The sequence below is a fragment of the Chiloscyllium plagiosum genome, unplaced genomic scaffold (genome assembly GCF_037043375.1).
Source record: "Chiloscyllium plagiosum isolate Xiang-an unplaced genomic scaffold, Cpla_swu_hap1 HiC_scaffold_3, whole genome shotgun sequence".
NCBI lineage: Eukaryota > Metazoa > Chordata > Chondrichthyes > Orectolobiformes > Hemiscylliidae > Chiloscyllium > Chiloscyllium plagiosum.
In genome coordinates this window covers 157,987,277-158,006,553 of record NW_028270141.1, presented here as the reverse complement: position 1 = coordinate 158,006,553, position 19,277 = coordinate 157,987,277, and the positions used below count along the sequence as shown (strand labels likewise).

At 42.2% G+C, this 19,277-nt stretch overlaps 1 long non-coding RNA gene across 1 annotated transcript in view; it reads right to left on the bottom strand.

The window, feature by feature from the left end:
• Positions 1 to 18,312, bottom strand: part of LOC148151793 (uncharacterized) — a 73,281-nt gene extending 54,969 nt beyond the window's left edge. Inside the window, exon 1 of the long non-coding RNA XR_015752034.1 lies at positions 18,219 to 18,312. This is a non-coding gene — a long non-coding RNA (uncharacterized LOC148151793). The remainder of the gene's footprint in view (positions 1 to 18,218) is intronic.
• Positions 18,313 to 19,277: the final 965 nt, after the last annotated feature.

Genomic DNA, 19,277 nt, shown 5'->3' with positions numbered 1-19,277 from the left:
AGGACATTTTTGCTATTGAGGGAGCATAGCAAAGGTCAACCACATTGATTCCTCAGATGGCAGGTCTGATATATGAGAAGAGATTGAGTTGGTTGGGATTATGTTCACTAGAGTTTAGAAGAATGAGAGTAGAATATCATAGAAACCTGTAACTATCTAATAGGACTAGACAGGTTAGATCCAGGAAGGATGCTCCTGATGGTAGGAAGTCCAGAACCAGGGGTCATAGTTTAAGGATAAGGATAAACCTTTTAGGACTCACAGTGGTGAGCCTGTGGAATTCACTACCAAACAATCTTGTGGCTAAAGGGAGTAAGGCATATGGTGTGTGTGTGTGTGTGTGTGTGTGTGTGTGGGGGGGGGGGGGGGGGGTGGAAGCAGGATGAGGGTACTGAGCTCGATGATCAGCCACAATCATATTGAATGGCTGAGCTAGCTTGAGGGGTCAAAAGGCCTACTCCTACTCATGTCTTCTATGTTTCTCTATGTTTCCATGTTTGGAAACATAGAACCAAAGATATGATACAGCCCAGAAGGAGGTCATCCAGCTCTCTTGTCCATACTGACCCAAAGACACACAGATGTCCTTTCTAATGCTATCTTTCTGCACACAACCAATCCAACTTAACCACCAACTCATGCAGTGAATTCTAGACACCCACTACCCTTTGCATAGAAAAGAAGTTCCTCATGTCCCCTCTAATTCATCTGTCAGTTAGTTTGAATCAATGATCCCAGGTTTTTTAACTCTCTGCCAAGGGAAACAGGTTTCTCCAGTCTACCATATCACTACCAATCACCATTTTGTATACCTTGATTATATCACCACTCAGCCTTCTCTATTTCAAGGAAAACAACCCCAACCTCTCCAATTTCTCCTTGTACCCACAATCCTCCAGCCCTGGCAACATTCTAGTCAATATTCTCTGCACTCTCTCCAGAGCAATTATGTCCTTCCTGTAATGTGGTAATCAGAACTGCACACAATACTCCAGTGCAGCCTCACTAATGTATCAGTGTATCCCTACTATTGTATTCTATACCTCTGCCAATGAAGGAGAACATTCCATAGCCTTCTTTACAAATATATCTACCTGTACTGTTACCTGTGCACATACACACCAAGAGCTCTCACTTCATTCACCCCTCTCCGTATATTCCCATTCATTGTGTATTCCTTTTCCTGTCTGACCTCCCTTAACGCATTACCTCACACTTATCAGAGTGGAACTCCATCTGCCACTTTCCAGCCCACTCCACCAACCTGTCTATGCCATTTTGGAGCTTACAGCTATCCTCTGCACTATCCGCTGCTTGGACAATCATCTGCAAATTTTCCAAATGTCCCCCCCATGTTCAAGTCCAAACTGTTAATGTCCTAAGGCCGAATGCTCTGAAACACCTTTCTATTGGGAAGAACAGCCATCGGTCATTCCCTTTTGTTTCCTGTTACAAAGACAATTTTGGATCTAATTTGACACATTACCCTGTATCCCATGAGCTTTTACTTTTTTGACCAATCTATCATGTGGGATCTTGTCAAATGTCTTAATAAATCCATGTAGAAAACATCCACTGCACTAACCTCAACAGTCCTGTCTGTCACTTCCTCAAAGAATTCAATCAAATTGGCAAGTCGCTTAAGAGAAGATGCTGGGTTACTGAGGCCTTGCTTCTTTGGTGAGAGGAGAGGTCCCAGAAGACTGGAGAATAGCCAAAAATAATACTTTGTTTAAGGAGGGCAACAGGGACAATCAAGGAAATTACAGTCCACAGAGTCTTACGTTGGTGGTAGGGAAATTATTGGAGAAGATTTTTAGGGATAGGATTTACTCACATTTGGAAAGGTCTGGACTTATTAGTGATGGGCAGTATGGCTTTGTGCAAGAAAGGTTGTGTCTCACAAACTTGACTGAGTTTTTTGAGAAAGTGACAAAGAGGATTAATGAGGGCAGGGTGGTAGATGTTGACAATATGGACTTTATCAAGGTTTTGACAAGGTCCTCCATGGCCGGCTAATACAAAAGATTATGTCATATGGGACCAGGGTGAGCTGCTAAGATAGATACAGAACTGGCTTAGTCACAGAAAACAGAGAGTAAAATGGAGTGGTATTTTTCTGACAAGAGATGTGTGGCCAGTGATGTTCTGCAGAAATCAGTGCTGGGACCCCTTGAGTTTATAGTATACACAAATAATTCGGAGGGGAATGTAGATGGCCTGATTAATAAGTTGGCAGCTGACACGGATTGAGGGAACTGTGGATGGTGAGGAGGATTGCCAAAGGATTCAGCAGGATAAAGGCAGGCTGGAGATTTGGGTGGAGAAATGGCAGATGGGGTTTAATGCATAGTGATGTATTTTGGAAGATCTAATGCAGGAGGGAAGTATACAATAAATGGCAGAACACTTAGTAGCATCAACATACAATGGGATCTCAACATATAGGTCCACAGTTCCCTGAAAGTGCCAACACAAGTGGATAAGATGGTCAAAAAGGTATATAACATACATTGCCTTCATCGGTCAGGGCATAGACTATAAAGATTGGCAAGTCATGTTGCAGCTGTACAGAACTTTAATTGGGCCACATTTGGAATATTGTGTACAGTTCTGGTTGCCACATTACAAGAAGGATGTGGAGACAATACAGATATGGTTTACCAGGATGTTGCCTGGTTTGGAGGGTATTATCCATAAGGAGAGATTGGACAAACCTGGTTTGTTTTCTCTTGAACTTCAATGGATGAAGGGTGACCTGATAGAAATTTTCAAAATTACGAGAAGTGTGGATAGAATGGATAATCAGAGTCTTTTTTTTCCCCTGGGTAGAACTATCAATTACTAGGGGACATTGGTTTAAAGTAATAGGCGTTAAGTTTAAAGAAGATGTGAGAGGCAAGTTCTTATGATCCTAAAATTGTACACACACAGATACAAATGAAATAACACTGGTTTTCTGGGTGGATGGGGGAAAAAAAGGCAGACAACAGTTCAATGGCACCAGTTTGCAGGATTCTCTAAAATGATCCTTTTGTTTGCAAGCAATTTCTGCCATTCAATCTCCTTTTTTCAGATTCCTTTCACTTCTTCACAGGAGCCAGAGGACAGTTAGTACACTAACTACAAAGTCTTACAGTTTCTGGATAAAGAAGACCACTTTCACATCTAAAAGCTGTTCAGCCACCCAGGAATTAATCAGAGAGTTGTCATCAGATTGATGACCTTTAGCATCTATGCCTGGTCAAAACTGCATAATTTATCAGTTCCTTGTTCCTGACAATATCTCACTCTGTACACATCCCTGGTGTTGTGCCACTGACAAACAAGCTCCCCCAACGCTTGAACACAGAAACAGTGTAAGCTCCGCACACAATAAGATTCAGTAACTTTCTTTTCGGTGTGCTTTTCCACAGTCATTTGGTTTTAAACCAATCCTTTTTTCCATTTTGGTCCACAATCAAAATTAAATACATAAACTGACATTGTTTTTACATGCCTCCACCAGCAATGATTCCTACTTTTTAACATCCACATGAACAGTCATCCTAATCTCATGTGCCAAGTCCTGCTCCCAAACACAGCATCTGATTACAATCTGATGTGTGGTATCTGAGCTTCTCAGTGTCAGGGGGAGATATTCCAGGTGAGGAGAGAGAAACAGATAGACACACATTGACCAACAGACAGAGAGCGACAGGAAGGTGTTCAGATTTCCAACAGGCATCCGATCAGATCAGTCTTTGATTTAAAAATTGAACATTTTCTTGGTTAAAATAGTTTGTTGGGTAAATTGTGAAGAGGACATAAGGGGTATTCAAACTGAGTGACACAGAGATAGTAAGTCAGTGGATCTCCCAGCCTTATGATCCTCAAGGTGAAGCCTGGCCTGGTCTGGAACAAAGGCCCAGTGCAGAGTGAAGGCTAGGTACCAGCATAGTATGTGTTGGAAGACTGCAGTTCTGGGCTTTTATTTTTGCAATGCTGGGCATTTTACTGCTCTATTTTCTAAGACTTAGTAACTAAAGAAACTGTACCTAGGTACCTTTGTAGCCAAGATGGTGCTGTAAGTGGCGACATATAAACTTTTCACTGTACTCTTTGAGTATATGAGACTATAAAACTAATTCAAAACATTCATGAAATGAAACATCTTTTCCAAAACTTGTATTCATCACAAAGTGTGTGACACGCAACAAAACACAAGACTTATTTCCATTCATCCTTAACCCTATCATATACAACCTTAAACAATCAATCAGCATTTTAAAAAAACTTTTAACTTATAATAGCATTTTACACTTGGAACAATACAACTACAATTACATAATTGGTTCCACAAATGTGAATAATCTGTCTATAGATTATTCACAATGTGCATTAAATTGTTAATATTTACATTAAACTTTTCAATGAATAAGTATATCAGGAATAAAAGAACAACTAGAGAATGATTAGGGCCAATCAAGGATAGGAGTGGGAAGTGGCACGTAGAGTCTGAGGAGATAGTGGAAGCACTAAATGAATATTTTTTTGTCAGTGTTCACACTGGAAAAAGACAATGTTGTTGAAGAGAATACTGAGATACAGGCTACTAGATTAGAAGGGAGTGAGATTCACAATGAGGAGATGTTAGCAATTCTGGAAAGTGTGAAAATAGATAAGTCCTCTGGGCCAGATGGGATTTATCGTGGGATTCTCTGGGAAGCCAGGGAGGAGATTGCAGATCCTTTGGCTTTGATCTTTGTCGTCATTGTCTCCAGGAATAGTGCCAGAAGACTGGATGATAGCAAATGTTGTTCCCTTGTTCAAGAAGGGGAATAGAGATAACCTCGGTAATTATAGACCAGTGAGCCTTACTTCGGTTGTGGGTAAAGTGTTGGAAAAGGTTATAAGAGATAAGACTTCTAATCATCTAGAGAGGAATTGGTTGATTAGGGATAGTCAGCATGGTTTTTTGAAGGGTAGATCGTGCCTCATAAACCTTTCTGAGTTCTTTGAGAAGATGACTAAATAGGTGGATGAGGGTAAAGCAGCTGATGTGGTGTACATAGATTTCACTAAGGCTTTTGATAAGGTTCCCTACAGGAGGCTATTGCACAAAATACAGAGGCATGGGATTGAGGGTGATTTAGCAGTTTGGATCAAAAATTGGCTAGCCGAAAGAAGAGGGTGGTGGTTGATGGAAAATGTTCATCCTGGAGTTCAGTTACTAGTGGTATACCACAAGCATTTGTCTTGGGTCCACTGCTGTTTGTGATTTTTATAAATGACCTAGATGAGGGCGTAGAAGGATTGGTTAGTAAGTTTGCGGATGACACTAATGTCGGTGGAGTTGGGGATAGTGTCGAAGGATGTTGCAGGTTACAGAGGGACATAGATAAGCTGCAGAGCTGGGCTGAGAAGTGGCAAATGGGGTTTAATGAGGAAAAGTGTGAAGTGATTCACTTTGGAAGGAGCAACAGATGTCAGGAGTAGTTTCTTTACTCAGAAAGTAGTAGGAGCGTGGAACGCACTGCCTGCCACAGTGGTAGACTCGCCAACTTTAAGAGCATTTAAATGGTCATTAGATAAACATATGGATGAAAATGGATTAGTGTAGTTTAGATAGGCTTCAGATTGGTTTCACAGGTCGGTGCAACATCGAGAGTCAAAGGGCCTGTACTGCACTGTAATGTTCTAGTGTTCTATGTTCTAAATGCTTCACCCTTATCTAATGCAGTCACTTAATGAGCTCTGCCTTTATTGAGAATAGGAATATTCTCCAACTGGTTGTTTAATTATCCACCATTACTCACAATGGGATGTGGTAGGAATGCACAACTTTAATCTGCTGTGTTGTTTGTGTGATTGATTAATTCTATAGACAGTGTCATGTCCACAAGACATGAAAAGAGAGCATAAAATAAATTTAAAATCCACACTTTCTGACTTAGGTTTGTTTGAAATTAAATTTTCTGGATTAAAGAAACTGGATTGCCACCATTCTGGAACACTCCAATCAGCAGTTACCAGGACAAAGTTCAGGCATCTCCCCAGCTAGTTCTGTATGACAGGGAGTTATTGGAACTCACACGCCTGAAGAGGCAAAAACAAAAAAACATTTATCTGATACAAATGAATAATAGATCTTGACCAGGAAATATAAGACCTGAAGCTCATTAAACCTATGTTAATCAGTCCATCAAAATCCTCTATCCTCATGTGAATATTGGAGCCATGGCTATTGATTATGTTAGGGGACTCTCTAGTCTGAGGTACAGACATTTCTGTGGCCAGCAGCAAAAGATCAGAATCAAGGATGTCTCAGAGAGGGTGCAGAATGTTCTTAAGGGGGACAGGGTGTAGCAGGAGGTCATTGTACACATTGGAATCAACGACATAGGAAGAGAAAAGGATGAGATTCTGAAGGGAGAATATAGAGTGAGGCAGGATTTAACAAGATCCTCGAGAGTAGTAATATCTGGATTACTCCCGGTGCTACGAGCTAGCGAGGGTAGGAATAGGAGGATAGAGCAGATGAATGCATGGCTGAGGAGCTGGTGTATGGGAGAAGGATTCACATTTTTGGATCATTGGAATCTCTTCTGGGGTAGAAGTGACCCGTACAAGAAGGATGGTTTGCACCTAAATTGGAAGCAGTCTAATAGACTGGCAGGGAGATCTGCTCGAACTGCTCAGGAAGATTTAAACTAGTGAGGAGGAGGGGTGGGACCAGGGAGATAGTGAGGAAAGAGATCAATCTGAGACTGGTATAGTTGAGAAAAGAAGAGAGTCAAACAGTCAGAGCAGGCATGAACAAAGCAGAGAACAAGGTAGGTCTGATCAATTATACAAACGCTAGTGCGGCCACACTTGGAATATTGAGTACAGTTTTGGTCGCCATATTTCGCGAAGGATGTGGAAACATTGGAAAAGGTGCAGAGGAGATTTACCAGAATGTTGCCTGGTCTGAAGGGAATGTCTTATGAGGAAAGGCTGAGAGACTTGGGTCTGTTTTCATTGGGAAGAAGAAGGCTATGAAGGGATTTGATAGAGACATACAAGATGATCAGAGAATTAGATAGGGTCGACAGTGAAAGTCTTGTACGAGGGGGCATAACTACAAACTGAGGGGTGATAGATTTAAGACAAACATCAGAGGCAGGTTCTTTACACAGAGAATGGTAAGGGTGTGGAATGCCCTACCTGCTAATGTAGTCAACTCAGCCACATTAGGGAGATTTAAACAATCCTTAGATAAGCACATGGATGATGATGGGATAGTGTAGGGGGATGGGCTGAGAATAGTTCACAGGTCAGCGCAACATCGAGGACCAAAGGGCCTGTTCTCCGCTGTATTGTTCTATGTTCTAATTAAACTGCATTTATTTCAATGCAAGGGGCCTAACAGGGAAGGCAGATGAACTCAGGGCATGGTTAGGAACATGGGACTGGGATATCATAGCAATTACAGAAACATGGCTCAGGGATGGGCAGGACTGGCAGCTTAATCTTCCAGGATACAAATGCTACAGGAAGGACAGAAAGGGAGGCAAGAGAGGAGGGGAATGGCGTTTTTGACAAGGGATAGCATTACAGCTGTGCTGAGCGAGGATATTCCTGGAAATACATCCAGGGAAGTTATTTGGGTGGAACTGAGAAATAAGAAAGGGATGATTCCCTTATTGGGATTGTATTAATAACCCCCTAATAGTCAGCAAAAAATTGAGAAACAAATTTGTAAGGAGATCTCAGTTTTCTGTAAGAATAATAGGGTGGTTATGGTAGGGGATTTTAACTTTCCAAACATCAACTGGGACTGCCATAGTGTTAAGGGTTTAGATGGAAAGGGATTTGTTAAGTGTGTACAAGAAAATTTTCTGATTCAATATGTGGATGTACCTCCTGGAGAAGGTGGAAAGCTTGACCTACTCTTGGGAAATAAGGTAGGGCAGGTGACTGAGGTGTCAACAGGGGAGCATTTGAGGCCAGCGACCATAATTCTATTAGTTTTAAAATAGTGATGGAACAGGATAGACCAGATCTAAAAGTTGAAGTTCTAAATTCGAAGGAAGGCCAATTTTGACAGTGTTAGGCAAGATCTTTCAAAAGCTAATGGGGGGGCAGATGTTCGCAGGTAAAGGGACGGCTGGAAAATGGGAAGCCCTCAGAAATGAGATAATGAGAGTACCCAGAGAAAGTATATTCATGTCAGGGTGAAAGGAAAGGCTGGTAGGTATAGGGAATGCTGGATAACTAGAGAAATTGAGGGTTTGATTAAGAAAGAGAAGGAAGTATAAGTCAGGTATAGACAGAATAGGACGAGTGAATCCTTAGAAGAGTATAAAGGCAGTAGGAGTATACTTAAGAGGGAAATCCGGAGGGTAAAATTGGGACATGAGATAGCTTTGGCAAATAGAATTAAGGAGAATCCAAAGGGGTTTTACAAATATATTAAGGACAAAAGGGTAACTCAGGAGAGAATAGGGCCCCTCAAAGATCAGGAAGGCGGCCTATGTGTGGAGCTGCAGGAGTTGGGGAACATACTAAACGAGTATTTTGCATCAGTGTTTATTGTGGAGAAGGACATGGAAGATATAGAATGTGGGGAAATAGATGGTGACATCTTGAAAAACTTCCATTTTACAGAGGAGGAAGTGCTGGATGTCTTGAAATGCATAAAAGTGGATAAATCCCCAGGACCTGATTAGGTTTACCCTCGAACTCTGTGGTAAGCTAGGGAAGTGATTACTGGGCCCCTTGCTGAGATATTTGTGACATCGATAGTCACTGGTGAGATGCCGGAAGACTGGAGGTTGGCTAACGTGGTGTCACTATTTAAGAAAGGTGGTAAGGACAATCCAGGAAACTATAGACCAGTGAGCCTGACATCAGTTGTGGGCAAGTTGTTGGAGGGAATCCTGAGGGACAGGATGTACATGTATTTGGAAAGGCAAGGACTGATTAGGGATAGTCAACTTAGCTGTGTGCGTGGGAAATCATGTCTCATGAACTTGATTGAGTTTTTTGAAGAAGTAACAAACAGGATTGATGAGGGGTGGATGTGATCTGCATGGAGACGGTGAGGTCTGCAGATGCTGGCGATCAGAGTTAAGAGTGTGTTGCTGGAAAAGCACAGCAGGTCAGGCAGCATCCAAGGAGTGGGAAAATCAACGTGTCAGGCCGGAGCCCTTCATCAGGAATGAGCAATGATCTATACGGACTTCAGTAAGGCGTTTGACAAGGTTCCCCATGGGAAACTGGTTAGCAAGATTAGATCTCATAGAATACAAGGTGAACTAGCCATTTGGATACAGAACTGGCTCAAAGGTAGAAGACAGAGGGTGGTGGTGGAGGGTTGTTTTTCAGACTGGAGGTCTGTGACCAATGGAGTGCCACAAGGATCAGTGCTGGGTCCACTACTTTTCGTCATTTATATAAATGATTTGGATGTGAGTATAAGAGGTATAGTTAGTAAATTTGCAGATGACACCAAAACTGGACATGTAGTGGACAGGGAAGAAGGTTACCTCAGATTACAATGAGAATATGATCAGATTGGCTAATGGGTTGAGGAGTGACAGATGGAGTTTAATTCAGATAAATGTGAGGTGCTGCATTTTGGGAAAGCAAATCTTAACAGGACTTATAGACTTAATGGTAAGGTCCTAAGGAGTGTAGTTGAACAAAGAGACCTTGGAGTGCAGGTTCATAGCTCCTTGAAAGTGGAGTCGCAGGTAGATAGAATAGTGAAGAAGGCGTTTGGTATGCTTTCCTTTATTGGTCAGAGTATTGCGTGCAGGAGTTAGGATGTTGCATCTGTACAGGACATTGGTTAGGCCACTTTTGGAATATCGCGTGCAATTCTGGTCTCCTTCCTATCGGAAGGATGTTGTGAAACTTGAAAGAGTTCAGAAAAGATTTACAAGGATGTTGCCAGGGTTGGAGGATTTGAGCTATAGGAAGGGGTTGAATAGGCTGGGGCTGTTTTCCCTGGAGTGTTGGAGATTGAGGGATGACCTTAGAGATTTATAAAATCATGATGGGCATGGATAGAATAAATAGACAAAGTCTTTTCCCTGGGGTTGGGGGAGTCCAGAACTAGAGGGCATAGGTTTAGGGTGAGAGGGGAAAAATATAAAAGAGGCCTAAAGGGCAACTTATTCACGCAGAGGGTGGTACGTGTATGGAATGAGCTGCCAGAGGATGTGGTGGAGGCTGGTACAATTGCAACATTTAAGAGGCATTTGGATGGGTATATGTATAGGAAGGGTTTGGAGGAATATGGGCCACATGCTTGCAAGTGGGAGTAGATTAGGTTGGGGTATCTGGTCGGTATGGACGAGTTGGACTGAAGGGTCTGTTTCCGTGCTGTACATCTCTATGACTCTATAAAAAAAAGTGAAAAGAGTGTGGCCTTTCAGTTTTGTGTTTTTATAAATTGTGGACTGAAATGGGGAAGAACCATTTTGAAATCGGTGTTGTAAAGGATGGCTGCATGTTTTGTTAAAGTAATTTCCCTGATACTTACGGCAAGCATGACATGAACCGGTATTTGAACAAGCAGTGATTGAAGGGGTTGCAAGTAAATTGGAGTCAAGGGGGTTCTGTGTCCGCTTGCAGCTGGCTGATGACAAGAAATTGGTTGGTCAATGAACTAGTAATCAGTTATCAGTGACAAAAGAGTTTTGCCTGTATGTGATTGGTCGATGGACTAGTGACCAGTTATCAGTGACAAAAGAGTTTTGCTTGTATGTGATTGATTTTCAGACAATTGAAAGCTTAGGCTAGGAAGAAGATGGAGAGGAGAGTTTTTATTTCCACCAGAGATCTTTTATAACCAGCCACCTAGTTTCTCTAGCTTCTGGGAAAAAGTGACAGAGAAGCAAAATTATGACCAGTATCAGAACAACAAGGATTATCTCAGCAACCTGTGAAAAGGAGCCACTGGACGTCCTCCCATTTTCGTCTGCCCACAACCTAGTCCCCTGTCTGTATGTGTAAGGAGGAATTTGTATGGGGATTAAAGTTTTAATTAGTAGCTTTCATTTACCCATGGTTAGAGGTAAAGTGCTTTCTATCAACCTTATTCCTAAACAGGGCTTGACTTCAAGCATGTTCCTCCAGTGAGTCGTGACATTAGACACCAATTGTTGATTTGAAAATGACTCTTTAATGTGCAGGTCATATGAGCAAACAGCCTTTGTAAACTCTATGTAGCCTCACAGACACCACTGCAACAGTTTGGTAAGAATCTAGCTAATGTTAACATCATAATAAAACAGAAAGTGCTGGAGAAACTCAACAGGTCAACAGTATCTGTTGGGAGAGAAATTGAGTTAACATTCTGAGTCCAATATTATCCTTTTTCAGAACTCATAATGTTTACATTTATCTGCTAAGAACATAAAGCCTGCTAACAACACAACCAGAATCCAGGCTTAGTTAAATCTGCTTCAATCCTCAACTCCTTTGAAGCTTCATTTCCGGAATAAATCTTATCTTCATCTGAAAAGTGGACTAACTTCATATTGCTACACCTTTGACATTTTGCTAAAGAAAACTCCCGCTTCCAATCAAATGCACCCTCCTGACTCTGCATTCCTGCAGAAAACAGCTTTCACTGAACACTATGACAAAAATTACAAGAATTAATGACCATCTTTTTGAGTTATAATTTACTCTTAATTATAGACATTTCCTTTCCACCTGGTCCTTAATTACAGTTCATTTCAAAAGGAGAGAAAGGGAAAAAGGGAAAAGAGATAAGAAAAAAACCCTCTGCTTAAGGAAGAAGAGGAGAAAACTAAATTAATTCAATTTACTTATCATCCCCACCTGGAACAACAGGAGGTTTTTTTCTGCTGTTTAGCATGACTGTAATCTTTGACTTTGATTACATTAGATTGGCACCTCATTCTGCTGCTGCTCCTAAGATGCTCCTCTTTACCTTTTAAATGAGGACTGAGACCTCACTCTGCATTCTGGAAAAAGAGCTGTTTGCAAATTATCATAGGCCTCAGACACATGCAGCAGCTCATCAGCAATTAATGGCTGGACCTCAGTCATGATTTGGAGGTGCCAGTGTTGTACTGGGGTGTACAAAGTTGAAAATCACACAGGTCCAGGTTATAGTCCAACAGGTTTATTTGGAAGCACTGGTTTTTGGAGTGCTGCTCCTTCATCAGGTGGTTGTGGAGTATAAAATCATAAGACACAGAATTTATAGCAAATGTTTACAGTGTGACGCAACTGAAATTATATATTGAAAAAGACCTGGATTGTTTGTTAAGTCTCTCATCTTTTAGAATGACCATGTCTGTTTCAGTTCTTTCATATGTAAATCTCAGAACATTTTTTTAAAAGTTACATTCTCAAATGAACTTTAACAGTAACAGACCCATACACTCACGCAGATCCTCTCTCATGCTTAAGCTCTGTCTCATATGCTCACACATACACACCTATACTGATACTCACACACGCACCCTCTCACAGACTTATACCCCTTTAAACTCATAGTCACACACATACACATACACACACCCTCTCACAGACACTCATACCCCTTCACACACAACACATATACAAGTTTGTGGGGTGAATTTGTACTTGCAGAATTACATTTTATTTTAGGGTGTAGGTTTGCTCGCTGAGCTGTAGATTTGATATCCAGACGTTTCATTACCTGGCTAGGTAACATCATCAGTAGCGACCTCCAAGTGAAGCGAAGCTGTTGTCTCCTGCTTTCTATTTATATCTTTCTCCTGGATGGGGTTCCTGGGGTTTGTGGTGATGTCATTTCCTGTTCGTTTTCTGAGGGGTTGATAGATGGCATCAATAGATATGCGTTTGTTTATGGCGTTGTGGTTGGAGTGCCAGGCCTCTAGGAATTCTCTGGCATGTTTTTGCTTAGCCTGTCCCAGATAGATGTGTTGTCCCAGTCGAAATGGTGTTTTTTTTTTCATCCGTGTGTAGGGCTATGAGGGAGAGGGGGTCGTGTCTTTTTGTGGCTATAGATCATAGCCACAATAATCCAGGTCTTTTTCAGTTGCATCACACTGTAAACTTTTGCTATAAATTCTGTGTCTTACAATCTTATACTCCAAAACTACCTGATGAAGGAGCAGTGTTCTGAAAGCTAGTGCTTCCAATAACTTTGGACCTCAGTCAAATAGTTTATCCTAAGCCCAGCAGAAATCTCCAGGTACCCAATTCCCAGCTGTCATTTAAACCAATTTGATAATTGAAAATAATCACACTCCCCGAGGATCAATAATCAAATTCTATCAAAGATTTGAACCCAATGAAAGTTTTCCGCTACAATAGTTTCACTGAGGCATCAAGGAAATGTTTTCCTTGGTTATCCTGTGTGTTAAAATGACAAATATTTATCTGGTTAACAAATAAGCAGGAATCTGTGTGTCTTTTAGACAGATGTACACATAATAATCAGCACAGGCATTTCCCTTCTGCAGACCACCCTCCTTCCGATTAGACACTGGTTTTTATATATGTTTCCTCACCTCTCCCTGGTTAACATTGCTCATTATCACAACTTCAGCATGCACATATTGCCCATCTCTTTCTTCCATGTCCATATCATTACAGAACATAGAATATAGAACAGTACAGCACAGAACAGGCCCTTCAGCTCTCGATGTTGTGCCCAGGATTAATCCTAATCTAAAATAAAATAACCTAACCTAGGCACCCCTCAATTCACTGCTGTCCATGTGCATGTCCAGCAGTCGCTTAAACGTCCCTAATGACTCTGCTTCCATCACCACCGCTGGCAATGTATTCCATGCATTCACAACTCTCTGCATAAAGAACCTACCTCTGACTTCTCCTTTGTACCTTCTTCCTAACAGCTTAAAACTATGACCCATCATGGCAGTCAATCCTGCCCTGAGGAAAAGTCTCTGGCTATTGATCCTATCCATGCGTCTCATTACCTTGTACACCTCGATCAGGTCATCTCTCTTCCTCCTTCTCTCCAGAGTCAAAAGTCTGAGCTGAGTCAACCTCTCTTAGTAAGGCAAGCCCTCCAGTCCAGGCAGCATCCTGGTAAACCTTCTTTGCACCCTCTCCAAAGCCTCTGTACCTTTCCTATAATAGAGCAACCAGACATGGACACGATACTCAAAGTGTGGTCTCTCTAGGGACTTGTACAGCTGCAGCAAAACCTTGCAGCTCTTAAACTCGATTCCCCATTAATGAAAGCCAAAACACCATATGCTTTCTTAACAATCCTATCCACTTGGGTGGCAACTTTGAGGGATCTATGCACTTGAACACCAAGATCCCTCTGTTCCTCCACACTTCGAAAAATCCTGTCTTTAATCCTATATTCATCACTTTGCATTTATCCAGGTTGAACTCCATCTGCCATTTCTCAGCCCTGCTCTGCAACCTGTTTATGTCGTGCTGTAGCCTGCAACAGCCCTCGATACTAATCAACAGCACCTCTAACCTTTATGTCATTGGTACTAAGCCACCCCTCAACCTCCTCATCCAAGTCATTTATAAAAGCTACAGATAGCAGAGGCCCAAGAACAGAGCCCTGCGGGACACCACTCAACACTGACCTCAAGGCAGAATACTTTCCATCTACAACCACTCTCTGCCTTCTGTCAGCCAACCAATTCTGCATCCCGAGAGCCAAATCTCCCTGTATCCCATACTTCCTGACTTTATGAATGAGCCTACTGTGGGGACCTTATTAAATGCCTTGCTGAAGTCCATATACACCACATCCGCTGCTCGACCTTCAACGACCTGTCTTGTCACCTATTCAAAGAACTCAATAAGATTTGTGAGGTGTGACCTGCCCCTCTCGAAGCCGTGCTGACTACTTTTAATCACACTATGCTTTTCCAAATAGTCATAAATCCTAACCCTCAGAATTCTTTCCAAAACCTTACTGACCACAGAAGTAAGATTGACTGGTCTGTAATTGCCAGGGATTTCCCAATTACCCTTCTTGAAAAGAGGAACAATATTCACCTCCATCCAATCCAGCACGACTCTCGTGGAGAGTGAAGAAGCAAATATGTTCGCCAGCAGCTTAGCAACCTCCTTTCTCGCTTCCCCGAGCAGCCTAGGATAAATCTGGTCTGGCCATGGGGACTTATCAATCTTAATGTTTGCCAAAAGTTCGAGCATATCAACTTCCTCAATCTTGATCTGGTCAAGCATGCTTCCCGGCTCTTCAAAGTTCTCATTCACAACAAGGTCCCTTTCCTTAGTGAAAACTGATGCACAAAACCCAATTAGAGCTTCCCCTATCTGCTCAGACTCCACGCACAAGTTCCCTACACTATCCCTGACCAGCCCTAGCTTCTCCCTGATCATTCTCTTATTCCTCAGATATGCCTTTGGGTTCTCCCTAATCCTTCCCAGCAAGTCTTTTTTGTGCCCTCTCCTGGCTCTCCTCAGTCCATTTTTGAGCTCCTTTCTAGTAAGCCTGTAATCCTCTAAAACTGCAAGATCCTTGCTTCCTCCATCTTCTTCCTTTTAACGAGAAGTTCCTCTGTTCTCATCATCCAAGGCTCCTAAAGATTCCCCCTTCTTACTTGTCTCAGAGGAACAAATTTATGTATCACTCGTAACAACTTTTCCTTAAGCAGTTTCCACATTTCTGTTGTGCCCTTTCTTTGAAACAATTGCTCCCAATCTGTACTTCCCAACTCCTGTCTGATAGTGTTATAATTTCCTCTTCCCCAATTATCCCATGGTAATTGCTCCTTTCCCTCTCCATGGCTATGGTAAATGTGAGGCAGTTGTGATCACTGTCACAAAAAAGTGTTCTCCCACCACGCGATCTGACACCTGTCCTGGCTCATTGCTGAGCACAAATCCAAAATGGCCTCTCCCCTCATCAGCCTGTCCATATACTGAGTAAGGAAACCCTCCTGAACTCACCTGACAAAAACGGCTCCATTCAAACCATCTGCACTAAGGAGGATGCAGTCAATATTGGGAAAGTTGGAAGTCACCCATAACAACCCTGCTGCATCTGCATTTTTCCAAAATCTGCTGGCCTATGAGTTCTTCATTCTCCCTATTGGTATAAAGGGGTCTGTAGAAAATCCCCAATGAGGTGGCTGCTCCCTTGCTTTTCTTAACTTCCACCCATAATGACTCAAATAGACAAACCTTCCTCGCCAACCTTCATTTCTGTAGCTGTGACACACTGTCTGATTAGCAATGCTACACCCCCTCCTCTTATACCCACTTCCCTGGTCTTTTTAAATGTTCTAAACCCTGGAACATCTCGCAACCATTCCTATCCCTGTGAAACCCACGTCTCCGTTATGGCCACAACATCATAGTCCCAAGTACTGATCCACGCTCCTTGCATTAAAGCAGACACACTTTAACCGAAACCTTTGTTTTATCACATGAAAAACCTTCCTGATAGATTCAATACATCCTGTCATTGCTCCGTCTACAACGACCCCCTTCTCAGATATGTAGCTCTGGTTCCCCCCCCCCCCCCCTCCCCTGCCAAACTAGTTTAAAAACTCCCAAACTACACAAGCAAATCTCCCACCCAGGATATTTGTGCCCCTCCAGTTCAGGTGCAACCCATCCTTCATGTACAGGTCCCACCTACCCCAGATGACATCCCAATGGTCTAGATATCTGAAGCCTTCCCTCCTGCACTAGCTGCACAGCCACGTGTTAAGCTGCATTCGCTGCCTGTTCCTCACTTCACTATCTCGTGGCACTGGTAGCAAACCTGAGATCGCTACTCTACTCATCCTGCTCTTCTGCTTCCAACCTAGCTCTCTGTTATCACTTCTCAGATCCTCAATCCCTTTCCTGGCTATATCATTGGTGCCAATATGTACCACGATTTCTGGCTGCTCACCCTCCCCTTCAGAATCTTGGAAACCCGACATCCCAGACCCTGGCACCAAGGAAGCAACATACCTTCCAGGAGTCCCGTTGACCACAAAATCTCCTGTCAATCCATCTAACTATTGAGTCCCCTACCATTAAGGCTTTTTTATTCTCCCCCTTCCCTCTGAGCCACAGTGCCAGGCTCAGTGCCAGAGACCTGACAACTATGGCTTTACCCTGGTCGGCTGTCCCCACCAACAGTATCCAAAACGGTATACTTATTGGTGAGGGGAACAGCCACAGGGGATCCCTGTTCTGTCTGTTGGTTCCCTGTCCTCCCCTTGACTGTAACCCAGCTGTCCTTATCCTGTGTCTGAGGAGCGACCACCTTCCTGCACATCCTCTCAATTTCTCCCTCAGCAGTTCAACCAGCTCCAGCTCCAGTTCCCTAACTCAGTTTTCAGGGAGCTGGAGTTGGGTGCACGTCCCGCAGATGTGGTCAGCAGAGACATGTGTTGGTCTTTCACCTGCCACATTCTGCAGGAGGAACATGCAACTGCCCTATCAGCCATATCCCACTAATGAGAAAGTCCATATAGGACTAAACAAGGAAGAGAAAAAAGGAAGAAACCCTGAAGAACTGGTTTTATGTCCATTCATAGTTATCCCTGGAGGGACAGAAAGAGAGACAGAGAGTAAGAGAGAGAGAAACTGCACTATCCACTGGTATTCTTGAGGCCTTTGGTGACCAGTGGACACCACAAGAACTGAACTGCATCAATCTCCCTGAAAAAACATTTTAAATGAGTATGACAAATTTCTTTTGATGATTCAATTTGTTGTTACAATGCCATTTAACTAATTTTTTAAATCAGTTTTTTATATATATATATATATAGAGAGAGAGAGAAACTTTTTCTACTGCTGACTTGCCTCTTCAATGTAGGAGCAGGTAGTAAGGAAACACACAATTGGCTTCCGTGTGCATGTATATCCCTCAGGAAAGACTGGCTAGCTGGGGTTCTTTGTCGACATAACAGAAGACCACACAATGACCTAAGAAAGGTCTTCAACATTACAAAAGGGTTTGATAGGGTAGATCCAAAGAAGATATTGTCATTTCTAGGGACACTAGAACTTGGAGCAATGAAAATAAGATAGTAACTGATCAGTCAATTAAGAAAGTCAAAGCAAGAAGAGATTAAGTTTAGAAGATGGAATATGCTACCTCAAGAAGTAGATGAAGTCAATAGCATAGATGTGTTTAAGGATTCCAGAGCAATGTATAAGGGAGAAAAGTTTGTTAAGAGGCTTAGATGGGTGGAAGGAGACTCATGGAGAACATAAACGATATTCTATTGAGCTGTACTTTCTATTAACCATACTTGTTAAAGCGGAAAGTTTTTCCTCTCTCCTTCCACTTCGTCCAAATCTCCTGTCTATTAGGAATGTCCCTTCTGTAGATGGGCGTTCGAAGAGAGCAAGCACTGCTGTTAGGAAGCTCTTCAGTGGGAATTGCTGGGTGAAAACCCTAAAAGAAAGCAAGCATTATCCATTTTAAACTTTGAATTGACAACATGTAAGGATCTGATATTGAGAGCAATTATTCAAAGTTAGTAATTATCATTAAATAATTCTGCAATATAGATTGGTGGTTACACAACAGGACTGAGAACTGACTTTGATACAAGGGAAAAAAATGACATTCAAAAGTAATTACAGTAATTATCACTGCTTTTATAATCACTTTACTGCGTGTCAACCACAGGAATGCATCCAACCCAAGAGGTCATAAGTAGGAGCCACAAAACAAATAATGCATATTGTGTCCAACAAGTTACAGTGAGACAGACTTTACACTCTATGCTCTTTACGCAGTCAGATACAACCAAAATTTAGCCTCAGTTCAATCTTACAATTAACTTTAATAGATTTAAGACAAGTTAAAGTGTCTTCAACATAGAATACATGTGCTGAGGTGCTACACAGTGGCATCATTGAAGGGTTCCTCAACATATGTTAGACAGGATTGTTAAGAAGGCATTTAGCAGACTGGCCTTTATTGCTCAAACTTTTGAGTTTAAGAGTTGGGACGTCATGTTGAGATTGTACAGGACGTTGGTGAGGCCCCTTCTGGAGTACTGTTTACAGCACTGGTTGCCCTGTTTTGGGAAGGATACTACTAAAGTGAAGAGAGTTCAGAAAAGATTTACCAGGATGTCGCTGCGAATGGAGGGATTGAGATATAAAGATAGAATGGAAAGGCTAGGACTTTTTTCATTGGAGCATAGGAAGTTGATGGGTGACCTTACTGAGGTTTATAAAATCATTAGGGACATAGGTAAGGTGAAAGACTAGGGTGGGGGAGTTCAAAACTAGGGGCATATTTTAAGGTGGGAGGAGAAAAATTTAAAAGTACGATGGGGACAACTTTTTACACAGAG